This window comes from Pan troglodytes, chromosome 4, assembly GCF_028858775.2.
Source record: "Pan troglodytes isolate AG18354 chromosome 4, NHGRI_mPanTro3-v2.0_pri, whole genome shotgun sequence".
In the NCBI taxonomy this organism is placed as follows: domain Eukaryota; kingdom Metazoa; phylum Chordata; class Mammalia; order Primates; family Hominidae; genus Pan; species Pan troglodytes.
In genome coordinates this window covers 56724875-56737421 of record NC_072402.2, presented here as the reverse complement: position 1 = coordinate 56737421, position 12547 = coordinate 56724875, and the positions used below count along the sequence as shown (strand labels likewise).

At 38.4% G+C, this 12547-nt stretch overlaps 1 long non-coding RNA gene across 1 annotated transcript; it reads right to left on the bottom strand.

The window, feature by feature from the left end:
* Positions 1 to 2879: 2879 nt before the first annotated feature.
* On the bottom strand, positions 2880 to 11719 carry LOC104006438 (uncharacterized). The gene is made up of 3 exons (XR_680172.4): positions 7824 to 11719; positions 7453 to 7538; positions 2880 to 2975 (listed from the first exon to the last, which is right to left on the bottom strand). It is a non-coding gene; the product is annotated as an uncharacterized LOC104006438 (long non-coding RNA).
* Between the last annotated feature and the right edge of the window lie 828 nt (positions 11720 to 12547).

Here is a 12547-nt window from a genome sequence, read left to right as displayed (position 1 = left end):
CTCTACAAACAAATGAAACCCAATAATGGGTTTCTCTATTCTTGCTGGTCTTTTCCTTCTTAAAAGAATCATGTGGTCATTCCTTATTTGAAAAAAAAAAGAAAAAGACTCTGAAATGCCGCAATGCCTGATAAGGAGAATCTGCAACACTTGGACATCTTGTGTATAAGAAAAGATTCTTATCCTTATGCTACTGTCATGGAGCTTGGATATTTACAAACCTACCGCTTTTGACAAGCTTGTGAGAATTTACATAGTCTCACACCGCCCCTAATTTTTATGGCAGAATGTGTCTCACATTTGTAATATTCTCAGAGCTCCTCAGTATTCTAACCTCTCTAACTAGAGACGGTTTCTGAGCAGGCAAGAAGGAAAAAGAGGCAAAAACTGATTGCATCTTTTGTTCCCTTTTCAAAGCCAGATCTCGAAATTCCCAAGAATCCTTAAAGTTGGAGACATGTAGCTAATGGAATTCTAGTCAATCCACATATTTATGTGTTTGGAAAGTGGCTGTTATCAGTTCTTCTTAACCATGTGCACTATTGTTAGGGCCCTTCCAGGCAGCCACACCTGACGAAAGCTGTGATTGCCCTAGATTTCCACTAGAGACCTCTAGCTGATCACAGGAGCCTGGAAAGCAGCTCTCATTACTGGGCATTTCTCTAGAAGCAGCAGAGGATAAGAGTTTGCCAGTTGCCCCTGGGAGAAGGTGGACTTTACCATCAAAGGAAAATAATTCTGTATAATCTTTCTCTCTCTCTCATTTTTTTTTAAAGCAAATTGAGGCTTATTCAAGTAGGTATATTGTGAAACACTGAAGAGGAAATAATTTCTGTGTCTTAAAGCTATGGCATACAAAAGACAAAATAGAGATTTTTATAGATTGAAAGGCCCCTTCTCTAAGGGGCTGTTCATACTGATATTTGGAGGCCAGCCTCAATTCTCAGTGTTTGAGAGCTTCTCCTGACAGGTATGAGGGAGAATGAGTTTACTCGCAGTCTGAGAGCTTTTAGGCATTATTGTGAAGCTGAACAAAGTGCTCCCTGTGCCCCATCATGCCCCAGCCTTTTACTGCAGCCCCCTATATGTGAAGGATGGTAGCCCTCCAGGTGCATACCACCTTCAATGCCAGGCCTATAGCTGTAATCCCATGCAACAGAAACAGATGGGATACATCTGTAAGGAGAGACTGGTAGATGAAGTTTCACCATTTTTCCAAAAACGCAAAACACATTAATCTCCATTTGCCTTTGAATAGTCTGCAGTAGAAACAGAGGACCAAAAGGGAAAATAATCTCCCCTCATTTAACCTGTGCCCCTGTGAAAAATTGTGATAGCTTGTATTTCAGAAACTGAGTGTAACTAATTTTGCCCTCTATCCATTGTCTTCACTACACAGCAGCATTAGAAAGAGAATCAAAATCGGATCAGATCAATGAATCTATAAAGCCTTTTTTGGAATGTATTGCCACCATGAGTTGATCAGTTTCTCCAGAGGCCCTCTAATACCCAGTTTTCTCTGGGGCAATTGTAGATCCTTTTGCATTCATTTTTAGGAAAAATCTTGTCATTCTTTTAGGTAGACTGTCATTTGTTCATTCATTTATTCATTTGTTTTTCAAATGCCTGTGCTGCTCCAGTCGCTGTGATTTGCAAAGAAAACACAAATGATGATATACAGGGCTTGAGTGGGAGTTCCTAACATTGGATCCACAGATTCCTAAAAGTGAACGACTACTTCAAGATGTCTGTAATCCTCCTAAGATGTGTGTGTGCTTTAACTATGAGAAAAATCCAAGATTTAGAACAATCTTTAAAGGGGTTGATGTAAAAACTATTGTAGAGGCTGACAGTTACACGAGCAAGTAATCAGAAGACTACATTAGAATTGTCATATAGTAAAGATGCAGTATGTACAGTGTCACATGAGGTCACGGGTGGAGTTTTCTCAATTGTCACTGATGACACAGGTCAGTGAAGGCTACAGAGAAGGTAGCATTTGTGTTATATGTGAAGGTTGAGTAGGAAGTGGCGAGATGACTTGAAGGGAGGGTAGACGAAAGTCAGTGTGCTCTGAGGGGCAGTTCACCTCCAGGGTCTGAGGCCACCCTGCAAGTTGGAGCATGATTGGAATTTTCTCTCCTGCAACCTGACAAATGAAGCGCGCTTTGCCATGAGTCAACTGTTACGGGAAAAGGAATTCCACAGGCATGCCCTGGCTGACCACAAATGGGTGAGAGCACATGTGAGTACAGAATGCCCAAAGGTTGGTGTGGAATAATCAAAACGATTCAAATGCTTGGTGCTGTACCAGAGTTGTAGGAGGCCTAGCCTCAGCACTGTACTGCTGCTCTCACTTTCCAACCTGCACTGGAGAGGAAGGTCCACTACAGTAGAGGGAGCTCTGCACCAGGTCCAGAAAGCAGACCTTGATTCTGCAGCTGACCATCTTCCTGCTCACTTAATTCCATCAGCCTCCACTTCTGCTTCTGCACTTAACAGTTACATTTATTGAGGACCTCTATATCCCAGCCACCGTACTGGGTGAATTACCTGCCTAGTTTCATTTTATTCTCCTGACACCCTGCAAAGTAATTTTCATTTTCCAAATAGGGAAAATATACTCAGAAAATTAAAATAATGCCAAAGTAGTCATGCTGCTATAATGTGGTGATACCAAGAGAACCACAGTCTCTACTTCAATCTTGATAATTCAACTGGTTTTAAATGTCACCATCTTAAGGCTATTGATTTATCAGTGAAACAAGAGAGGTCAGTGTAATTTAACACGGTTTTGCAGAGCTAGAATACTGCATTGGGCATATATTGCTTATTTGGGAAGTTTAGATGTGAGTTTGTCTACAGGAGTGCCATATTTTGATGGTTAACGATAGTTTAATTTTAAACTTACAGGATACAGGTTAAGATTAAGCTGTTTCTTTCATGTGAATCTCATCACTGAGATCTGATTCCACCTACCAAGGTAAGAGAATTTGAAGTAAGTAGCAACTAGTCTTCTCAGAATGTTCCAAATTGCAAAAACAAGTCTGGATTTTAATCTGAGAATTATTACTTTATCAGGATCTATCTATAAAATATACCATTTGACCATAACAAAATAAATTATAAGTTGGGTGTTTGTTTGTTTTTTTTAAGAAAAAGCACTTGATCAGCCTAATTGATAAATATTGTCTTATTCCATGGTGGGCTGAAGACAATAAAAGCAGCAAGACATTTTTTTCATATGAAGTAAAACTATGGCTTTGCATTTACAAAGAAACGTTCAATTCTTATGCTAGCATTTTAAAATCTTTTCTCATTTAAAAACATATCTAGCATATCATTGAATGTAATACTGAATAATTTTTCTTTACATATTTTAAATTGCGTATCCAATATATTTTAGTTAACTCTACAGCAAGTGCCATAACCTAAGAAATGAACAGTCAAAAATGCAATCTTTGATAACATCTTTAGCTACTTGAATTATTTTAAATGAAGAGGGGATTTCTATATGTAGAATGCATAAAAAACCTTTAAACTGAGCAATTGTTTGCAGAACTTCATAAATACTAAAGAATTCTGGTCATTGTATTTCTTCCATATTAAAAATACACTGTAGCCATATTAAAAGATACTTCTAGCTGCTGTATTTCCTAACCTGTATATTTAAACTTGAACAGTGTATGCATTCATTATAGCATGTTATAGAATTATCTTTCTAACAAGAATATTGGTTACCAAAAGCCAATTATGATTTTTGGATATTGTGATGTAATGCAGTGAATTGACCTGCTGTTGAGTAAGACTGACTTCAGTAGTAATTCATTTAACTTTAAAATGACAGACCCCAAAAGTCCCCAATGATATTGTCAGGTGCTATGCTTTAAGACAAGGCATATTTTTCTTTCTTGAGATTTGCAAGTCTCTCTAACTTTCAGAAAAATAAAAAGCAAGTAGGTGGATATAACTCTGCTACCCTACCTATTTAGTTAAAAAGTAAAAAACCACCCAGTCACTCAGTCGAAAACACAGATGCTTGGCATTCTCTACTCAAGTTATCTGAATTTGTAATTTAAATTTTCAATTTCAAAAGAAAGAGCTGTGTCTCAGGTTCCCAGAAAGCCAGCTCTGAGATGGAGTTTGCCATGCAGGAAGTTTACTGTGGAGTGTCCCTGGGAACAGCCCCTATGCAAGGGAAAGGAAGGAAGCAGGGCTGGAGACAGGAGGAAGAGGAAATGTGATACAGTCACTATGGGCACCCTTGCCTATCATAGGGAAACTCGGAAGATAAATGACCCTTCAGAGATGATCTGAGTTGAGGTGGAATGGCTGGGATATTAAACTCCCGTGCAGATTAGTCATTGGTTGTGGGTCACCTGGGAAGGCGACCTGACCTTGGGCAACGTGGCTCTCTTCAGCAGAGATAATCGTGGAAGTGGCTGACAGGGGAGGTTGTCCCTCAGCAATGCTCCTAGTCACTAAGGGAATGAGTGCTTCAGTCCTAAAGGGGACTCTAGGTGACATCACAGCATCCATCACAGGTTGACGTGCAGAAATATGTAGTTATCTAATGTTACTTATGTGCAGTCTAGATACTTATTTCTCATTTGTAAATTTGTGATATCTTTAGTTTTCCTGTAGTTCCTCAATAATATTGCCAAATACAGAGGTATAACCTTTTGGACACTAACAATGTCATAACAAGGAATTTATCAAATGTGATACATAACTTCTTTGTACTGTGTGGAAAATATTTGCATTATGCCATTTTGGAATGCTGTAGTTATAAATTTGTGATCCTTGTGAGTCTCTTATTGTAGAAACAGCTTGGGCTTGCAATGTCAACATGGTTCCTTTACTATTTCATTGTCCTCTCATCTTCTATTCTAATACCCCATGATAAATCCTTGATATCGTTAATTTAATATTTTTTAATCTATTCTTCACCTTTAAAATGTGATTAGAGGTTATGGGAATAAATATAGTATGGAAGTCAAAATAATATTATATTGGCTGGACACGGTGGCTCACACCTGTAATCCCAGCTTTTTGAGAGGTCAAGGCAGGTGGATCACCTGAGGTCAGGAGTTTGAGACCAGTCTGGCCAACATGGTGAAACCCTATCTCTACTAAAAGTACAAAAATTAGCTGGGTGTGGTGGCACAAGCCTGTATTCTCAGCTACTCGGGAGGCTGAGGCAGGAGAATTGCTTGAACCTGGGAGGTGGAGGTTGCAGTGAGCTGAAATCACAACACTGAACTCCAGCCTGGGCGACAGAGTGAGACTCTGTCTTGCAAAAATAAATAAATAAATAAATAATAATAATAACTATCATCCACCAAAAGCTTACTATGTGACAGGCACCAAGTGCTTTAGATAGCAGTTTATTAAAGTCTCTTTTAGAAATGATGAGGTGGAGCCTATGAGAAACTAAGTAACTTCCACCCGAAAGTAATGACTAGGGAGTAGTAGAGATGGATTCACACCTAGAACTACAACTCCCTTATCTGCTATGCTTTACTATGCCAACACAGGTAGATAGGTACAGATATGTTGTTTCAATCATTCCACTGAAATATCCCAACACTTTTTATATCGTTAGATACTGCTGAAAAATTTTAAGGGAGGCAAAAGAAAATCACATGATTTACAATATTTTTCATGTCCATGAAAATACATTTTGTTTCTATGTAAGAGCTGAATTATTCTGTTCTCTGATGGGCCATTGAATTTATTTATTCCTTCACTGAATCTCTCATTCATTTAACAAATATTTGCTGGGTACCTACTATGCCCCAGGCACTTAAGATTCACCAAAGAACAAAATGGACCAAATGCCCAGTTCATGGAGTTAAATTCCAGTGGAAGGAAAGAGATGATAAATTAGATGGAGAAAGAAATAAGTGAAGGATAGGGAGATCAGGAGTGGAGACAGTTGCTGCTTTACATAGGAAGGCCAGCATAGGCTAATCTATGATCAAAGACAGAAGGGAAGGGAAGTATATAGCCCCACAGATACTTAGAGGAAGAGCATTCCAGCAGCTGGAAGACCCAGTGCGTGGTCAAAGATATGAGTGTGTACATTGTGTGCATGGAGAAGGCTGATACTACTAGAGCAGAGTGAACCAGAAAGAATTCCTTTCCTTTATTTTTAAAGGCTTTCCTTTAAAGGTGACAAAAGAATCAGTCAAAAGACCTGCTCAAACTTTCTTCAGCCCAAGTTCTTCAGCAAAAGCTTGGGTCAATAACAGACCCAAGTTCACATTGGAGATGGAAGGCAGGATAGACTTGAGCAATTGCTTCTAAGAGCAGTGGAACTGATGCATGGCTGTTCACATGTGAAGTTTTGTTTTTCTCAGAAGGGCATGAGCTGTCCTAGCCTTTAAGAGAATGTGCAGACATGATCGCAAACAGGGTACAAATGCTGGTCCATGGAGCAAAGTCTTGGGAGAGTTTACTGACCCAACTGGGTGCATTGAAAATGTGCTCAGGGAGTTATTATGTCATGATCTGCGGGTTAAATCCTCCCTAATTATGCAGTGATGAAGCAAAGAAGAGTTCCCCACCACACCTTTGATGATGAGAATTTGGGCTCTTGGAAACGTTCTCAAAGACTTCAGTCAGTCTTGCTCTCTTCTTTCCAATCATATCAAAAGGGGACACATTTGGGAAAAGTTCTCAATTCCAATGATTCTTTCTCAGCAAGATTGGATAAAGTTAGGAAAGAAAGCAAGGGGCTTGGTTAAAATCAGTGAGGATCAACTTGTTATATTAATGTAATGTCAAATATTTGTTTGGTTTTTGTGTATGATACTGTTAAATTTATTTGATTATGCAAACTTTATTTATTTATAAGAAAAATGAATGTAAAGATACTAAATCTGTTACAGAATGAAACCAAATCATGTCTCTTAATATTTATACAAGCAGTGGAAGAAAATCTCTCTGATGTCCTTGAATTTACACTATGTTTACATTTCTTTCTTTGAAGCTGTAATGAAATCTGGCATATAGATTCTAACTGTGTTTATGCAGAATAACTTGAGTGAGATTTAAGGTCTAAAAAGAAAGTGGGTGTGGAATATTTAAAACCCAGAATCAAAGGCATCTCTATTTACGATAACTTTCAGCTGTATAAAAACATTAAGAAAGATGATTTAAATCCGTCTTTTATTTCATAAAATATTTCATCATTGATCTAAAATCAGAATATTCTTTCCATTGGTATGGATCAAAATAAATTCAAAGATGTGATACATTCTAATAATTAATGGGGTTTTAAAAAATGGTTGTTAATTAGAACAAATAACGAAAGAACCTTCTTTTATAACTTAATTGTAAATTTTCTTTTCTCCGATTATAAAAATATTAAACAGTTATTTTAAAGAATTTGGAAAATACAGCAATTTGCTTAGAAAAGAAATTGTTGTTAGGTGTAGTGGCACGTACTCATATTCCCAGCTACTCAGGTGGCTGAAGTGGGAGGATTGTTTGAGCCCAGGGGTTCAAGTCCAGCCTAACCAACATAGCAAGACCTTGAAAAGAAAGAAAGAAAGAAAGAAGGAAAGAAGGAAAGAAAGAAAGAGAAGAAAGAGAGAAGAAAGAAGAAAGAATTAAAAATTTCATTGATATACTACTCAGAAATAATTCTCAGTATTGTGATATACTACAAATAGATATCTTGGGAAATTATACATGTTTATATATTGCATCAAAACTGAAATAATAACATGAAATAATTTTGTTTCCTAAATTAGTTTTTAATTATATTTATAATAAAAAATCTATTACCAAAGGATTAAAAGTAAAAGTTCTCTCACCCCAACCTTGACCTCTGTTTCCCAAGATGATTGCTGCTGATTGTTGTATATTTGTTCCAATTTGACAGAGATATTACAATTGTTTCATCCTACAGAAAAGATTCACATTGTATGTTTGTCATCATGTATCTCATGGAGAATCTTAAAAATCAAAGAGATTAGCAGGGTATATAGCATATAAACAAGTACAATAAAGGACGCTTTTTTTGTAAGGCTTTCTCTACATGTAATTTTTAAGTTAAGATATTAAGTCAATGATATCAATTTGACACTTTTCCAAGTCCATACACTAGAGTCTGTTTCCACATCCTAGAAGATAACATGTAGGTAGGTAACTCTCCACTTACCAGAGAGAATCAGTCATCTCAAAAGCCAGCCTATTCCACACAGTATTGCTCTGCCAAATCCCTGCCTCTTTCCTACCCCACCACTCAAGAACTGATGTGCTTTCACGTACAGGCCATGACCATCTTTGCCTTGGCCTTCACTGGATCCCCTGTCTTCTATTGTATCTGTGCCATGAGATGCAATGATTCTCTGTGCTTATCTTTCCAGGCTTTAAAAATCCCTTCTGTGCATAAGTTGGTCATCACTAGTATTAAATTCCTTGGTTTCAAGTTTCAAATGATAAAAACTTTTCTCCTTCTTAAATTCCTGTTTTCAATTTCTTGTTACAGTCTTAAATACTTGGCATCTGAAGGGAGACAAATGCTCATTCTACCCTAATATTATATCTTCACTTTGCTTGAAATCAACTGTTGATACTTCCAAAAAACAGCATTCCACAACATTTTGTGGCTAGGAATTCCCCAAGTCATGCAGCAGCCTGCTGCTTTCTAATAAGGATAGAAATTTCAGATCTTTCTTACTATTAAATCTTGGTGCAAGTTCATTCAAAGAAAGTTTAGGCTAATTAAAAAATTATGCCCTTTAACTTAATTCCCCAGTACCTATCTATCTATGATGTAATTGACCATGAATGGTTTCCACTGGCGTACATTTTCAACTACCAACATGCCTATTTTGAGGAGCTGTGTTCCACTCTCTTGAAGTGCCTTGGATTGTGCCACAAGGATTCCTAGTAAATGCTTGTGACAATAAATTAAAGTCTTAATTAGGATGCTAATATGCATAGCAATTGCTATTAAATCAGCTTCCTTTGGTGGATAGAAATGGTATTTCGTTTCACTTATCCAATAGCATGTGTAGTTATTCTGAAAACTCCTAAAATTCCTGAAATTTATTCTTTCTTCATTACTTCTTCATGTTCCACCTCTTCTCTTTCCTATGATATATATTATATGTGTTGTAGATACTGTAGTAATTTCAGCCTCTATTATTCCAGTCAAACATCCCAACTGAAAGAAAGGTAAGGAGATGAATGCCCTCTGGCCCTGGATGATATGTAAGAAGAACCTAGCTCTGTAGCTTAAATTCCCCAAAACAAACAGAAAATGAGCAACTCCATGAGTACTGAGATTTGTACAACTTTTATCATGACCTAAAGTGACTTGAGTAATTGTATCCCAGGCCAAGGAAGGCTTCTACTCATTACTAATTCAATGAGTATGTTTAAAAATAATAAACTAATATATTTAAAAATAGTAATAAGTAAACAAATGATTTCAAGCCAATCTCAGTATGATTAACTGAATACAAATTATAATAGAAGCAAGATGGGAGGCTGAGAGAGGAGAATCCCTTGAATCCGTGAGTTGGAGGTTGCAGTGAGCCAAGATTGCGCCATTGCACTCCACTCTGAGCAACAAGAGCAAAAATCCATCTAAAAAATAAAAAATAAAAATAAAAATAAAAATAAAAATAAAGATCAGTCATGTTTTCTGGTTCTGCGGGAGGAGGAGAGAATACAAACTTACACTGAACAATTTTATTTTTTAGGATTTCCAAAAGATAGAGCTAAAATTAAGCCTAGATTGAGTTCATGGTAAGTAGAAATAAAAACAACCTAAAGATTTCCCCTGATATAGTCAAAGCATACTTTACCAATACATAGTTCTGAGCTAGAGAAATCTTTTACAGGTTTACAAGATGGGTAGCCACACACTTTAAAATGTTCCTCTAATGGGAGCTGTATCCTCTTCTCCACCTGTGGCATCTTGACCCCTCTCCGCTTCAACCAAGGCTGGATTTTCTCTACTCCCTTTCTTCTCTAGCGATCACAAGAGCTCATCCCCAGAAAAAAATGTCAAGTCTAATCCATCCCACTGAGATCTCATCTTAAAAACTGCAATAAAACAAATAGTCATAGTATAGAGAACATGTATTAAATGATCTCTATTCACTAACTTGTTTCCTTCAGGTTTACAAGTGAAGCATACTTTACCAATACATAGTTATGAGATACAGAAATTTGTTTTCACAATGGGCCATTTTCCCCCATTTCCTCCTTTAAACATCCTCCTTCTTAATGCTCCCTGCATTCTCCTCAAGCTGTCAAGTTTAATCAAAACTTGTTCTGATGGAAAAATTTGCTATGCATATCACTTCTGCATAAGAGAATGGAAATAGTTTAAAGCAGCGGTCCCCAACCTTTTTGGCACGAGGGACCGGTTTCATGGAAGACAATTTTTCCACGGATGGAGGTTGGGAAAGGTTTCAGGATGAAACTGTTCCACCTCAGATCATCAGGGATTAGTTAGATTCTCATAAGAAGCATACAATCTAGATCTCTCGCATGTACAGTTCACAGTAGGGCTTGCGCTCCTATGGGAATCTAATGCCACCGCTGATCTGACAGGGGGCGGAGCTCAGGTAGCAATGCTAGCTTGCCTGCTGCTCACCTCCTCCTGTGTGGCCTAGTTCCTAACAGGCCATGGACTCATAACAGTCTGCGCCGTGGGATTTGGGGACCCCTGGTTTAGAAGATCACCAATTCCAGGAGCATTTTCATGGAATAGCCCAGGGCTATATATTTTTTAAAGTTAATTTCAATTTTTTTAGAGACAGGGTGTTACTCTGTTGCCCGGGCTGGAGTGCAGTGTTGTGATTCATAGTTCACAACAGCCTTGAACTTCTGGAATCAAGCAATCCCCCCACCTCAAGCCTCCTGAGTGGTGGGGACTAGAGGTGTGTGCCACCATCTGTCTAATTTTTTCAATTTCTTTTTAGAGATAGGATCTCATTATGTTGACCAGACTGGTCTTGAACTCCTCCCCTGAAGCTATCCTCCTGCCTCAGCATCTCAAAGTGCTGGGATTCCAGGTGTGAACCCCAGTGCAACTCCAGCATTTATAAAATAGTTCAAATTCATTGAATTTTAGAAATTCTTACAATCTCCTGTGGTAGGTATTAGTAACTTCATTATACAGATAAGCCAATCAGAGCATAAACAGGTCGGTGGCTTGCCCTTACTCACAGGCCTAAATAAGTGGCAGAGCCCGAGTCTTAGCATACCTTTCATTGAAATCTTTTCTCTTAGAGCACAGGTGCCTTTAAAGGAGCTTAAAGTCTGAGTGTAAGTGAACAGCCCTATGCAAGATAATTTCAGGTACGTAAGATTTGATGAAAAGGGAAAGGCAAAACTTTCTGGAATCTATCAGATTTTGGTCCATTGTATTTAATTGAATTGTTGAAAATGTATCTTTACAAATATCCACATATAATTGTCTGATATTAAGGTTATGACCAAAGGATTCTGATACTCCATTTGATGTATAAGAGGAATTCTGTGGGGTATCTGCTTGAAAAGACTCTTCATGTTAGAACTTTTAGCCAGCAAGTCATGTTGAAGCCTGCTATGCTTCTTAATGCACAAACAAAACAAAACAAAACAAAACAAAACAAAACAAAACAAAACTAAAAAACCCACTCCAGCCTAATTTTGTTTTGCTCTTTTCTCTCCCTTTTCCAGTGTTGCTTTTTGACTCTATACTGCCCTTGTTGTACTTGCATGAATCCCTCCTTCTTAGCCTTTCAAGGAAATGATGAATGGCTTTGTATCTTGCCCATCTCACTCTTCTGCTTCCCAATAGCTGCTAGAAAATAATTCAGCACCAGTTTACTTTTCAGTGTGTGTGTTATGGACTGAATGTTTGTGTCCCCCCAAATTCATATGTTGAAGTCCTACTTCCCTTAGGATGGTATTTGGAAGTGAGACCTTTGGGAGGTAAATTAGGTTTTAGGTTTAGATGAGGTCAGTGGCCCCCGTGATGAGGTCGTTGGCCCCTTATAAAATGAAGAAGAGGCCTGGCACGGTGGCTCACGCCTGTAATCCTAGCACCTTGGGAGGCCGAGGCGGGAGGATCACGAGGTCAGGAGATCGAGACCATCCTGGTTAACACGGTGAAACCCTGTCTCTACTGAAAAATAGAAAAAATCAGCTGGGCGTGGTGGCAGGCACCTATAGTCCCAACTACTCGAGAGGCTGAGGCAGGAGAATGGCATGAACCCGGGAGATGGAGCTTGCAGTGAGCCGAGATTGCGCCACTGCACTCCAGCCTGGGCGACAGAGCGAGACTCCGTCTCAAAAAAAAAAAAAAAAAAAAAAAGAAGAAGAAGAAGAGAGGTCAGAGTGCTCTCTCTCTCTCTCTCGCTCTCTCGCTCTCTCTCTCTCTCTGCCATATGAGGACAGAGCCAGAAGGTAGTCCTCCATAAACAAGTAAGAGAACCATCACCAGCAATGGAATCTACTGCCACCTTGATCTTGGACTTCCAGTCTCCAGAACTGTGATAAATAAATATCTGTTGTTTAAGCCACCCAGCCT